Source organism: Mus musculus, chromosome 18 (genome assembly GCF_000001635.26).
Source record: "Mus musculus strain C57BL/6J chromosome 18, GRCm38.p6 C57BL/6J".
NCBI classification, from domain to species: Eukaryota; Metazoa; Chordata; class Mammalia; order Rodentia; family Muridae; genus Mus; species Mus musculus.
The window spans coordinates 8,954,455-8,969,802 of NC_000084.6; the positions used below are offsets into that span (position 1 = coordinate 8,954,455).

Genomic DNA, 15,348 nt, shown 5'->3' on the forward strand with positions numbered 1-15,348 from the left:
TTAAAAAGCCTCAAGCCCAAATCAGACCTATCTGCATTTGAGTTCTCAAACTCAATTTGCAGAGGACCAAGTCCCAAGTAGCTTTCTTTGAAGAACTCTAGCATGTGATCAGGCCACCTCAGGATTTGCCATATTTGCTGTTCCTGACACCAACCAGATGCTCCTGACCCCATGAGAACCATCAATATGGAGCTGGCTTGTTTGGGAACTCTGAGTAGAGGGCCCAGTCCTCTTTGCATTCAGCTGTTTTTGAACTCTGACCCTGTAGAGATCTCTCTTCTCCTGTCCTCCTCACAGAAGTATTCATTGTTGTGCACGGGATACCATCCTTCCTGCATCCCACGCACTGTGGTGTAAGTGTCCCAGTGACTGCTGCTGACTCCAGACTGGTTTGGGAAACAGCTGTAAAAGTCCAGTGTGGAGTCCATGCAGGAACCTGACATTATAGTGTATACATGACTCCCTACAGTCTTAGCCACCTGCCTGTGGTGGGACAGGGGCTTCCTAGTCACATTCCCATGAGTGCCTGGGAACCCAGCTGTGACAAGGGCCACCACTGGTTCTCACTCACATGGAACTTCAGATCCCTGCTGCCCATCTTATTCTTCTACTTTTCTCAAGTACCTAGGCCTCATTATCCTTGTCTTCCTTGAGGGCTCAGCAGTGTCCCTTTTTTCCCTTGTTTCCTGATCCTGACATAGATTGACATAGATTAACCTATAGTCAGAGGTCATACTGGTTACCCTTATGAGTTGCTTCCATGCTGAGCAGCAAATGTATACCATGTGGCTCACATACTCTGTGACTGGGCCTACCTTCTTTGTAATTGATGTCACAACTATGATCAACCAGGGCCCTGCAGGTTCTAACAGAGCAAGCGATGTGCCTCAAGCCCCCAAAAGATGTATATCAACCGAAGATAGTTGAGTTGAGGGTCTGAAAACAAATATTACACTCCACTGTACAGTTTGGTTTTGAGAAACTGTGACCCTCTGCCTTGTTCCCACTGGTTGGCTGTCTATTAGGCCACTTGCCATAGGTAGCCACCCCTGAGTATCAGCCCAACCTTTTTGGGCATCTAGATAGGACTCTAGTCTGGAACCTAAAGCTGAGGAAATGTCCTTGGAACTTGATAACCCAGCATTTGCCCTGTCTACCCTGGCTCTGAAGTTGAGCTATTTTCTTGAGCCTGAAACTCATTTCTGAATTTCTTTCAGGTTTGACTTTCTTCCTCTCTATAAATTTAATCTGACAATGACTGGGGGGACACAAGACTATGGTGCTGGTGCATAAAAATTAAGGCAGGCCGTATTTTTGTTTTGTTTTGTTTTGTTTTTTTAAATTAACTACTCTTTGCATCTCAAATTTGGGAAATGTCAAGATATATAAGCATGTAGGAGCCCTGGTATTTGAAAAAAGGCAGGTATAACCATTGCATGGAAGGTGATCCCAACACCCACTTAGTCAGAAGTACTTCAGAGCCCCTAAGGAAGAGGAGGATAGTATCCCTAGAGTGTCTCCAGCCCCTGTACAAAACAGTCTGAAGCAGTGGTTGTTGTATCCTGTAGCTGGTTCTTTCTGGTAGACAATTAATAGATATGTCACGAGTCCAAGGGAAGTGGGCTGTAACCTTGGCAAGGGCAGCATGTAAGTCACTCCCTGTGCAGGACACTGAGGCCTTTCTCTTGGGCTGTGTCTTGTCATATACCCTGACTGAGGCCATGCATCAACCACAACAGCACTCTGACCTGAGGTCACTGAGATAAACAAGACCTGTGGGCTTATATAACACGGATTCAGTTACTGTTTCATTATATTTTACACAGGTTTCTCTTGTTCCCTCCCTTTCAAAAAGCCCAGAGACTGACAACCAGCAACAGTGACCGTTCTTGTCAACAGGGCCAGAGCTTCATAGTCCTTGGGTCCATGCAGCCTTCACAGGAGACCCAGCCTTTCCCAGGTGCCTTAAGGCCAAGCCAGTGCCCCTGGGCTTCCATTCCCCTGTTTCCTTATCAAACAGCTCTCTCTGTGAGGCCTGTCATTCACGTCAGGGCCAGAACATGAAACGGTTTTCTGCTTAGGGGATGATTATAATTTAAGTGATTGTTTCAATAAAAATTCTAAGCTGCTATAGTTAAAAACAAAAAATTTTACAAAATGAAGTACCACATATTTCATGCCTTATAAATGCAGTGGCCAGTAGGCAGAAGTGATGCTCAGGCTGTGTTTAGGAATCAGACCATTATCAACTCACCTCTCTATTTCCTCATTTGTTTGGTACTTTCAATGACAAAAGTCAGCCATCCTTGACACAGACGATAAAGACAATCAGGTACATATACTTGTATGTGTAAGATTTTTGCATGCCTTTCAACATTCTCACACCAATAACTTTTAAGCCAAAGAAATATTTCCAAAGAATGACTTTTAACTGTAGTATGAAACATGGGGAATATTGCACAAAGTCTTCCAAGAGCTACACAAAACTGAAACTGTACCACTCATTGTATGGAGAAGACAGTGCGTGCAGGCTTTACAGGAGAGCTAGGCATAGCATCTCCAGGGCTTTTCTCATGGGCACAGTTCAAAGCCCTTCCTTCCTGTGTGCCTCAAACCTGTTTACAAATATTTTTCTCTTTCACAATACTTGCAACAGGTACTTAAGTGTGAATAATGACAAGAAAACTAGAAGTAAAATTAAATTCCCATTACTAAAGAAAGACTTAAGCTAGTCCTCTAGGGTGAGAGGCACACAGGATTAATTATATTGTAGGAGTTGGTATCTTTCTTCATTTCCCTTTCCAGGCTTTTGGCAAATACATTTTTTCCACAGTTTTAAAGAAATGTAAGAACTCCCAAGTTCCATGGCCAGAAAATCCTGACAAGCTTCTGATAGCTGAATAATGGATGAAGCTCTGCTGTTTACTTAGCAAGGGGAGGAAAAAAAAGTGTGATAGAGAGTTCTAGATATGGAGCAGGAATCTGACACCCTCCAAGGTGAACAATGGTGGGAAGAATAGGCTGCCTTCTCACTCCTTTTTTTATTTTTGTCCATGCACAAAAAGTGTGTGAAAATAGCAGCTCAGTGTTTCATCCTTATCCAGGTCTCCTGTGCCCCTCAGAACAGGACAAGACCTGACCTCCAAATATCAACTATTTCCAACCCCACACAGTCTATGTTACAGCAGGCGTTCAGAACATAGGACAACTTTTTCCCAGCTAGGACACACCACCGATATTTTCACATAGAGACTGACTGTAAAAATGATAAATACATGAAATTGGAATTGGCAGAGTTTAAGGTTTTTCATATTTCAGTGATGATTAAGTCACATTCCTGAGTTGAGGATGAGCCTCCCATAAAAAGGCAACAGGCTGAAGTCTGTCCTGGTGTTTTTATTCTGAGAGAACCCTCCTCATAAAAATCCCCCACAATACCTGTCACTGGTACCTAGAATTTCACCATTAGACATTCATTCTTTTGGTTCTGGGGAATTTTAATCCCTGGGGGTCCTATTAAAACGCAAAAAGTCTGAGAATAACTGCATTGAAAGGTATTATTAACTGACAGCAATGAGGCCCTGGGGAATCGGACACAGGATAGAGCCTGAGGAACCGAAGAGGAAATCAGGATGGGCAGAGAGAGCAGGCAGCTGGCAGCAAAAAGAAACTTCCTTCCAATTGTTCAGGGGCAAGGTGACCCACTTCTAATGTTCCCTGCAGAAAAGAACTGCCTCTCCAGGCAACAGGATGGGCACATTGCACACCATTTACTTTAGTTCCACTAAAGGAGAAACTCAGTGCTATAATATACTTAACAGACCCTGGTAATGTTTCTGTTGAAATCATGGAAGGAACATAAATTAACCGGGCATTATCTATGGAAAAGAACTGGGTACCTGTGTGGACTTCTGAGTGATCTGTCTTATATTGCTGGTCCACATCTTCAGAAAGCAACCTAGCACCCGGTCTTTGTCCCATAGGGATATTCCTCTCTTGAGAGGGTGGTGATGAACAAACACTACCAGCTTCCTGCTGCTAGAAAAGATGAAACCTCCTTGTTACTGTTATGTGATAGCTAGCAGGCATAGGTCTGTGTGTTTTTGTGTGTGTGTGTTTGTGTGTGTGTGCGCGCATGCGTCTGTGCATGTACATTTCTGTCTACATGTGTTTATATGTGTTTCTTTGTGTGTATATATTTGCATATGTTTGTTTCTCTACACATTTATTCACATATGTTTGTCTATTTACATACATGGTAAGTGTATAATGCTATATGTTTTTGCAGAGAGATAGATATCTGTGTTTGTACAGGTATATGTGTGTATCTGTGTTTTTGTGCATGTGTGTGGATACACGTTCATATGTGCCAGAACTTATTCTTTGTGTGTGTGTGTGTGTTGTATATTTTATGGGTATGGAATGTATATTCATGCATATATGTTAAAGATGTACATATATAGGGAACAAAATAGTAGCAAACTTGAATTTCTGTAGTTTCTGTAGCCACCAGTGGCCATGGAGAACTGGGTACCTGGAAGGAGAGCTGGGGATGAGAAAGGATGGATAAGAAAGGATTGAGACCAAGACTAAGTTTCTGATCAAGGCCCAATGTTTAATTCTTAAATCTGAATTAAATGATAAACCCATGCCCCCACTTTACCAGGATCTCAACAGGAAAACAAGCTCTCAATTCAGTTGTAAATTAGCAATGATCAGACACACACAAGACCTGGCCTCCAAGGGTGGGGGAGGTGGCTTTGAGAATCTACAGAAGAAACTGTTACTTCTCAGGTAATAGAGGAGGCTACTCTCCATATTAACTCAGCTGGCTGGTAAAGCTTTTTAGCCATCTTCATAATTGGAATCATACTTACTAAAAGGCTCAGGCTCAGGATCTGTGTTCACTTGACGAACCAGTAATTCTGGCAGCCATCAGGCTTCATCTTCCTTTTGTGAAGAAAACACACACACACACACACACACAACCTCTCAGCCATTCTAAAACTGGGCCTGGACCATTCCCTGTATTAGTTAGGGGGTCCCGCCATTTAACCATGACATATGAGCTGGAAGTAACTGGATGCCAATGGTGATCCACTGCAGACTGACCTTTAGCATCAGTTTGCAAAAAATTTGAAACAAATAAGACAAAAGCAAGATGTGCTTTTGGTGACCTTTGAGGGGGGTATAATTCCCTGCCCCCCCCTTTTTTTTTAAGTTTTTAAAAGCCAGTTTTTCAGAGAATGATGTGCACATTCAACAATTCCTTGTCCCATTGGGTTATAAGGAATTCCAGTTTTATGTTCAATACCAAATTCCTTACGAAATGATAGAAAGTTTTTTGCCAGTATAGACTGGCTCATTATCTGTCTTAATGACTTTAGGTAATCCCATAGCATTAAAGGTTTGTAAACAATGATCAATTACATTTTTAGAGGCTTCTCCCATATGTAAAGAAGCAAAATGTAATCCTGAACAAGTGTCAATACAAACATGCATATACTTCAATTTTTTAAATTCTGTATAATGAGTTACATCTATTTGCCAAATATGATTGGACACAAGGCCTCATGGATTAACCCCTAAATGAGGAAATGAAGACAATGTAAGGCAGTTAGGGCACTGTTTAACAATCATTCTTGCCTGCTCCTTAGTGATCTTATATTGGAGCCTTAAGGTATGGCTAGAAAAATAAAATTTATTATGATCACTTATAGCCAATGCAACAAGATCTGAAACTAGGGCCTCTCCTATTAGAGCTCTGTCAATGTAATCATTGCCTGCAGCAAAAGGTCCAGGAAGGCCAGAATGAGCTGGTATATGACCAATATAAAAGGAATTTTTTTTTGAGCAAGAATGATATTTTGCAATTGTGAAAACAGAGATCCTGCTGGTGTATTAAAATTAAATATACCACAAGTTTCCATCAGAGGAACAGACTGGGCCACATATAAACTATCAGTAAAAAGATTAAAAATATCATCTACAAATTGAAAGGCATTCAGTACCGCTGTCAGTTCTGCTAACTGAGCTGAGAGTCCAGGAGTCTCTATGACTACCTGTTGATTATTCATAAGATATCCAGCTCGTCCTTTAGAGGAGTCATCAGTTAAAATCAAAAGAGCATTCCACAGAGTCTGTAAAGATATCATATTAAGAAATATCACCTTATGTACATTTAAAATTTTTATCATCCTATCTTGAGGATAATGACTATCTATAGTTCCTTTAAATCCTATTTAGTAAGCAACCAATCCATACTATGCTGCTTCAGCCAAGTATCTTGATCTACATTAAAGGCTGAATAATGATACCTGGTTCTTTGCCAAAATAAATCAGCACCTGCTTCCTTCCAAGTATAATCATCTGGGCTACTGCCTCATAATATGGCAGGATATTACATTTAAGAGATGTCCTTGAATGTATCCACATAGAAGGAGCCCTTTGCCACAGTAATCCTGTAGGTGTATGAGTCATATTAAAAATAAACAAATGTAAAGGCAAAGAGTAATCTATATAAGTGACAAATTGTTCTTCAATATCTCTTTCCACTTGTTGTAAGGCCAGCAATCTTTCTGAGGTTAAAGATCTAGGGTAGGTAGGATCAGCACTCCCTTTAAAAATATCAAATAAAGGTTTCAGTTCTCCTGTAGTAAGCTTTAAATAGGGGCAAAGCCAATTGATATCACATAATAGCTTTTGAAAATCATTTAAAGTTTTTAAACTGTCCCTGAGAATAATTATCTTCTGGAGAAAACTGGCTTGATCTGTAATTCTAAAGCCCAAATAATTATAAGGATCCTGAGTTTGTACCTTTTCTGGACCTATTTGCAGTCCTTTATCAGCTAAAGCCTGTTGTAAATCTCTACAACATAAAAGCAAGTCCTGAGGATCTTTTCCTGCTATTAAGACATCATCTGTGTAATGAATGATGTATATCATTGGCCTTTGCTGTCTTACAGGCCTAATGGCTTGTGCCACAAACTTTTGACATAAGGTAAGACTGTTAGCCATGTGCTGAGGAAGAACTGTCCATTGATATCTTTTCATAGGTTCCTTAAAATTAACAGAAGGAACACTGAAAGCAAACATTTCACAATCCTCAGGGTACAAAGGAGTCGTAAAAAACCAATCTTTCAAATATACCACAATTTTATAATATTCTTTAGGAATAGCCACTGGAGATAGAAATCCAGGTTGTAAGGCTCACATAGGTACCATGGTTTCATTAACCTTTCTTAGATCTTGTAACAATCTCCATTTACCAGATTTTTTCTTGATAACAAATTTTGCAGTATTCCATGGTGACTGAGATTCTCTTAGATGCCCTGCCTCTAGTTGCTCCTGCACTAGCAAAGAGGTGGCTTCTATTTTTTTCTTTAGAAAAAGATCACTAAACAACCCACACTGGAATATTATTAAGCAATTGAATTTCATCAGCATGAGATGCATGCAAGCTAGTGGCCACTACGGAAAATGCCCCAAGCCTCTAGTGTTAGAGTGAGGCTTAGGATCTTCAAATGTTTTAATGCCTTGTCCTTCCTTTTCTAGCCCCTGACCAAGCAAAAATCCTTGTTCTAGCATCTGCTTAATCACTGCCTCATTAGGACTACACATTATAAGACCCATCTGTGACAAGAGATCTCTTTTCCAGAGAGTAATAAGCAAATTTGGCATAACATAAGGTTGACTTTTGTCCTGAATTGTCCTCCTCATCTCTCCAGGTTAGAAGTTTAGAGCTTTGTTTTGAGTTATTGGCATAACCAATCCCTTGGAGGTGAGTAAGCATATCAGATAAAAGCCAAGTTGAAGGCCAATCTTGTCCTCTAGTAATTGTTACATCAGCCCCAGTATCTATTAACCCTTCAAAGCCTTTTCCTTCAATTAATAATTTAAGGTTAGGTCTCTTACTAGTAATAGATTGAACCGAGTACACATCAGAGGAACCAAAGCTACTCTGTCCTCTCTCACTCTTAACAAATCTGGAAGGTAGTAGATTCAAGGGAACTAAGATAAGTTGAGCAATTCTGTGGTTAGCAGGTATAGTTATAATACCATGAGGGGAAACACCCATAATTTAATTTTTCCCTCATAGTCATTATCTATAACATCTGGATAAATATGCAGTCCTTTTACAATAGAACTGCTTTATCCTAGGAGAAATCCCCAAGTTTCTGCAGGTAAAGGTCCAAAAAACCTTGTAAGCAGCATTTGAACTCCCATTTCTGGGGTTAATACCACGTGGGTGGTGGAAGAGAGGTCCAAAAATGCACTTCCTGGAGTTGCCCTGATAAGTTCAAAAATGGATTTCCCTGGCCTGGTAGCAGCTTCATAGCCCATAAGCTGCTTGCTGTGCGGCTGGCTCTAGGGGTCTGAGGCCAGGCCCCTGCTCGTTTCCTGACATGGGATGGCCCTGAATATCTGTCTTAGATTTACATTCCCTGGCCAAGTGGTTATCCTCCCTGGATCGAAGACAAACTCCTGGGTCATAGCCTGATTGCCTGCTGTGGTGCTTCTGTTCCTAGAACAATCATTTTCTAAATGACCCAAACCTCCACATTTAAAGCATACTTTATTCCCTCATTTCTGTGAAAGCATTGCTTTCACAGTAGTTCCTTGTAAAGCCGTGGCCATGGCCAAGCCCTGATTATATGGAGGCCCAATCTCTACACAAAGATGAATATACCCAGCTAAGTCAGTGTGTGCTTTGTATGGTTGAATAGTGAGTAACATGCTGCATTAGAATTCTCATAAGCCAATTGTGTAACAAAAGGATTTCCTGCTTGAGATTCTCCAAAAATTCTACTAACTGCTTTTAGTAGTTTATCCACAAAATCCTGAAAAAATTCATCAGGAGCCTGACTAATACTAGCTAAATTTCCATTGAGATCTCCTTTAGTCAGTAATTGATTCCAAGCATGGCAGGCAGCCATTGCAACCTGTGCATACACTCCAACAGGAAACCCAATCTGATTAGCATTGCCTTCATATTGACCTTCTCCTAAAAGCATGTCAGCATACCAATCTGGCTTACCTGTCTGAGCATTCATCATGGCAGTTCTCTTACTAGCTTCATGCCATTCACAACTCCAAAGAAATCTCCTCCTGACAAAGTAGCCTTACATAGAGTCTTCCAATCTTGGGGGGTTAAATTTGACTCCATGACGGTATCCAATAATGCTTGTGTAAAAGGAGCTGTAGGGCCATATTGTACCACAGCTGTTTTTAACTCTTTTATCACCTTGAACTCCAAAGTCTGATATTGTCTGACTCTATTGTTCTTCTGGTCAATTATCTCAACTACAGGGAAAGCTAGCATGTCAGATGTGTCCTGCCCTTTCATGCAAGCCTGACTCACAGCTCTTTCTTGTGGTGATTGCTATATCTCAGAATCGCTGCTCTTCCCTATACTTGACACCTTTTTTAGCTCCTGTAGCTCATTAGTCAATTTCTGCAACTTAATTTCAAACTCTAATTTATCTACTTGCATATCTATCTGGGCAGCATCTCCTGCAGTAGAGGCCATAGGCAGAGCAGAAGATGCTCAAGGAGGCGAATCCTCATCGTAATATTTGGCAGCTCCTTTCTCTGAATGAGCTTCCTCCTCTGATGTTAGCTCATCTTTAGTAGCTCTATACCTTTCTAATTTAGGGTTTAGAGAACCCTTTTCTGAGAAAGTCCTCTCTGGCAGGTGTTCTTCCTAAAGTTCTTCAAGCTTTCTCTGGGCACTATCTGATGCCTATAGGGTCTCTTCATTAATAGCATCTTTTATGAGCACCCAGAGGCAGAGGGTGATATTATCTGTCTGAGTGGTTCTCATAGCTTCTCGATTTTTTCCAAGGTTCTCTTATCTAAAGTTCTTTCTTCCTGAAACCATGGGCAGCAAGAATCTATCCAATCTGAAAAGTATTTTTAACAATTGTTCTTCAAACCCTACCCCTCTCACCTGAAGCAGCTCTTGAAGGCTGCATACAAATGCCTGTTTAGAACTTTCCAGTCCCATTTTCCACTGTCAACCTCTAAGTGGAATCAGTGTTGGGTCGATGCTGCCCCAATTTATCCTGTATCCCTTTGCACCTTCAACAACAGTTTCAAAAACATGAAATTTAAGGCTAGCACTAGTATCAATGCTGTATGTTGCTTACCATGCCGGATACCATCTTCTTCCATTTTCTGTGGAGCTCCACCAAGACAGTGTCCCTCAAATGATCTCTCCATGTCCAGGCCCCACTTTAAGCACCACATGTAGCTGCCAGCAGCCAAGGAGAACTGGGTACCTGGAAGAAGAGTTGGGGGTAGAATGAAAGGACAGATGAAAGAGGAATGAGAACAAGACAAAGTTTCTGACCAAGGCCCAATGTTTAATTCTTAAGTCTGAATTTAAAGGGGGAAACCCATCCCTCACTTTTCCAAGATCTCATCAGCAAAACAAGCTCAGCTGCTGAGCTGGTAGTGGCTTCTTGCAGGAAGCTACAGATGTGACAGGACAATAGACTTCACCTAGGTCAGAAGACTCCACCCTATGTGGGCTAGGTGACTGTGGCAAAACAAGGTCCAATTTAGCCCACTCAAGGCTGGGGTGAGAACACAAGTGGTTATGCTCATGGGGGGAAAGGGACAGGAGGAGATGGTTGTTTGTGTATTTTCTCATGTATGTGAAAAAAGTTATGTTCTTTTTCTAATTGACATCATTGCTGTTAGTGCCACTTTGTGGTGGACACGAGTCTATGTCTGATCTGAGCTGGGCTCCTGCAGAGAACTACAGTGCACAGTCTGAGCTGGGCCACTTGGTGAATCACATCAGACTCAGCTCTAGCACCCAGGTGACAAAGATCTCAAAGATCTTATGATTTCACAAAAGAAGAATGATTTAACCAAGAATTTCTGAGGAACTTATACATTTGAGAATAAGTTTACTTCTCTGTGTGTGTGTGTGGGGGGGAGGTTTTTGTGTGTGTGTGAGAGAGAGAGAGAGAGAGAGAGAGAGAGAGAGAGACAGAGAGACAGAGAGACAGAGAGACAGAGAGACAGAGAGACAGAGAAGAATGTCAGTATGTGTCTGAACTGGCTATGTAGATCAGATTGACCTAGAACTCAGAGACCCAATTCTGCCTCAATTCTTTCGCAAGGAGGGCACATGCATATGTGTAGAGAAAAGCTTGTGGTAGAGCAAAGCTACTCATGAGGCAGGAACAAAGAGGGCAACAGCTGAAGTTCCACAATCCATTTTGTGGTACATCCTTAGTCCCTAAGTTTCTTAGCATGCTCCAAATTCTTAGAGACTCCACTGCCTCTGATACTTCACCTTAGGAGTCAAGCCTTCCACATAGTCCCTAGCATGGCTTCAGTGTCCAGGTGCAGCAGAAGGCTCAGAAGTGCCAGTGAGGAGGCACTGGCCATGGATATGAAGCCCCAGTTGCACAGAAGACCAACTGTACTATTCATGGATACAGCTGTACAAGGAATATTATGTCTAGTAGGAATCTGCTTTAGAGTGTCACATGGCCTTACCAACATAAAATGACAAGTATGTGAGGTGAGAGATGCATTTGCTAGCTCTATTTAATCTCTGTCTAAAGTACACATGAACCAGAACACCACACTGCACCTTCTATGTGCATGCAGCTTAGCATTCATTAATTAAACGCAAGTTAAATATAAAATCCACAAACTGTGTAAAAGCTGCTGTGAACCTACAACAGCCTTGCCATGGCCAGGCTCTTACCTACTTTCCCCACAAGTGCTAGTTCCTTGATGCAATCTGTCTAACTTTATCTTGGTAAATACTATAATTCATTGCCCTCAAGTCTTTAGGAACTTATCTTTGAAAATTATACTCTGTCTATAGGGCATATTTTTCAACCTATTTAAAATAGATACAGTAAATCCCAAAGAAGTGTGTTTTTGGTTTTTTTGTTTGTTTGTTTGTTTTTGTTTTTGTTTTGTGATTTCTCAAACATGAAATTTTCTCAAGCAACTTAAATAAAAAGCAAACTTCAGCAAATTATCTCACTGGAGAGGAGTGAGGGGAAATGTTATGAGGACAGTTAGGAGGCAGTCATCTTTATCAGGGGCCAGAACACACTTCCCTTGAGAAGCCTTAGGACTGACATAAATAATGCAGCCTGCAGAAAGGTCATCTCGGAGGTTTCAGAGCGACAGCCTCCAAAACAATTGCTCTGAAGAATTCCAGCCAGCAGTCTAAGCACTATGTAGAGAGGGGCAAGGAAGTCCTTTGTAAGAAGTGCCAACCTTGAATCTTGCTGTGGCTCTGGTGTCTTATCAGGCACCATATTCTAGTCTGTGCAACAAAGGTAGTAGAGGTGTAGGCCAACACATCTTGAGGGACAGGAAGCACAGGCCACAGGGCATTTAGAGAGGTCATTTGAGCATGGAGCAGCAGCAGAAATCAATAGCATTGTGCAGAGTAAGGAGGGATCAGTGACCTCTAGACTTTGTGGCAGTTTAGCAGTTGATTAACAGCACACCAGGGACTGGCCCTGGGCTATGCAGCAGCCACAGACAGCTAATTTCAGAGAATTGGAATGCACTGAGCTAACTCAGGCAAGCCCTTGCAGAAGTCATAGCTCCTAAGCAGGACATTAAACAGGAGGTCACTTTTGTCACTTGTTAAAGCTTTCAGAGGGCTCACGAATCACCTCAAAATCTGAATGTGTTTTCCCCTCCCACTGAGCCTCTTTTTAACTGTTTTATCATGAAACTTTCAAAACTATTTTTTTAAAAAATCAGCGAATTTAATAAATTTCATAGATTTGTCACCTTAATTCATTTATTAACTCATGACCAAATGTATTTATGTGTGATTGTCCCCACTCCAGCTACATAGGGCTAACATGGGGCAAGTACTACACATAACAATATAATTTAATTTTTAAATCTTCCTGCTTAAATCTCTAAACAACTCCTTTCTGGAATATCCTACACTGTTATTATAGCAAAAATTAAGTTCATAAGGCACTTGTTTATTGGCACACTAGACTTGACTGAGGACAATCTATGACTTGAGATTATTTTGGGATTTTGGAATTCAGGCTCAATGCTACCAAATACTGAATAAGTAAATTATACTATTCCTCCAAATTCCAAATGGAGATTTCTACAATTAAAAGCAAAGAGATTCTGAAAACGAAAGAAATAATACACAAGAAACATGTAATTGCTTCAAGTGTTTTACAAAAAGAAGTTACAGAAGGAGAGAGAATAAGTAATCAGAACAATATTGAACAGGAGAGTTCTGCTGGAGTGCTTTGGAGTTTGGGAAGTGCATGGCAGTTGAGTGGCAGGACACTTTGAGGGAGTTCATGACAGTGACAGGTGGTAGTAGCTCAGGACTGGGCCAGTTTCTTCCTGCAGTCAGCTGGCTGAGACCTGCAAATTGCACTTGCAAGTGTTTAGGAGGATGGAGGGGATGAAGACATTGTGACCATTTCACAAACAACTCCAAGTTCAGTGTCCAGAGGCTCAGCTCCTAGTGATAAGAGAGTGACATCCTTCAGAGATTCATGACCAAGATTAAGAGAAGGAGGAAGAGGAGGGACAGAGGTTTTATTGTGGAAGCTCAGAGAGAAGTAGACAGCAGCTTGTTGGCCCTCCTAGGAAGAAAAGTGCCAACGAGCTGTGGATGATCTGTTTAAGGATGCCAAAGAACATGGGACCGTAGCTGTGGAACGAGTGACTAAGAATCCTGGAGAGACCAAGTAAACCTAAACCGAGAGTGAGAGCGTTTGCAGAAGGAGAGCTACCGCCTTGGAGCAGCACCAGAGGAAGTCTGCCTATGTGGCCGGAGAAAGGAGGCAGCATTCAAGCCACTATGTTCATGTAGTGCTAAAGCTCTGGATAACTGGGAGATCTTAGAAACTACCAAGACCTATCCAATGCCTGGTTTCTGGAGTCTGGTTCCTGCAGAGCTTCTGGGGTTAGCTCACGGTGGGCACGTGATCCGGACGAGAACTTCATGAAGCTCAAGGAAGTTTTCAAAGCTTTCACTGGCGAGAGCCAGAAACTGGGTGGCACAGCCCCCAGGTATTAAAAACCAGCTCTCCAGCCCAGCAAGCAGAAAATGAAGCAAAAGCTAGCTCGTCCATCTTAACTAGTGAGGCAGAACCTACCACGGACATCCAAATGCGGCTTCCAAGTGGTGGGAGGCTGGTGCAGAAATTCAACTACAACCATGGAATCACGACATCCGGCTCTTCATCGTGGATGCCCAGGCAGCTATGGCTGCCACCAATTTTGTCCTTATGATTGCCGTCCCTAACAAAGAGCTGGCTGATAAGAACCAAACCCTGAAGGAAGCCAATCTTTTCAATGCTGTCATCTGTCATTCTGCAGCGCAGCTGCTGCCTCACCTCCCTGTGTCTCCCATGACTGCGGCCATGCCCATGCAAATTACCTCCTGCTCCCTGTACACACCTAGCCTTTTCAGTGCCATGTCTCATTCATAGCCCTGGATTCTTAGACTTCAGTTAGACATTTGTTTTCACTTTAGTTGTATTTCCTGGGTTTTTTGTGATGGCTTTAAAGAAAAGAAAAGAAAACATGAAAATTTGAAGAAGAAAAAAATAAACAAGAATTTAGAATTTCTTCCAATTGATCTCAGAAACACAGAGCATATCAAGGAAGCTCAGAAAACAGCAATACACAAAATATATGGGGTTGTGGGAGACTACACAGAGGCTTATGAAATTAAAACTCCATACAACCATAGAATAGCAAATCTTGAAGAAGAAGGGAAAAAAAAAAAACCCTAGGGAGAGGCAATAATACCTTTCTCTAGAAGACCAGAGCTAAGAATTGTACCCAACTCATTCCAAGGAAACAAGCCTCAAGGAGAGGCTAGAGTGAAGAAAAGTGTTGAGAGAAATCAGCAGCAACAGACACCTAGTTCATTCTGAAATTCACTCTTTTTTAAGTGAAGAAGAAATTAGGTCTTTCTCATGTAAACAAAATTTCAGGAAACTAGACTTTCCTGGCAAATACTGGTAAATTCTTCACATTTTATCCTTTGTTGCTACCAAGTCACATGATAACCATGTATGTTTTTATTTTAAAGTGTAGTTTGTTATAGATAACAAATATTTACTGTAAGGCAAGCACTAAAAGAAAAAGAGGGAAAATTAATTTCAAACTAAAACAAAATAGACAATAAAAATGGATCATAAATAAAGGAAGTCAAAAGTAACAGATTGATAGAAATAATCCTCAAAAACAAAAGCTAATTGAAAAAGATTAATAAAATCAGTGACTCTTTGTCCAGGTTAACTAAGAAAAACAGAGAACATGCAAATTAACAGTGTCATGAATGAAAGAAGTTTTAGTACAACA

At 41.2% G+C, this 15,348-nt stretch overlaps 1 pseudogene; it reads left to right on the top strand.

The window, feature by feature from the left end:
* Positions 13,277–14,578, top strand: Gm7523 (predicted gene 7523; annotated as a pseudogene).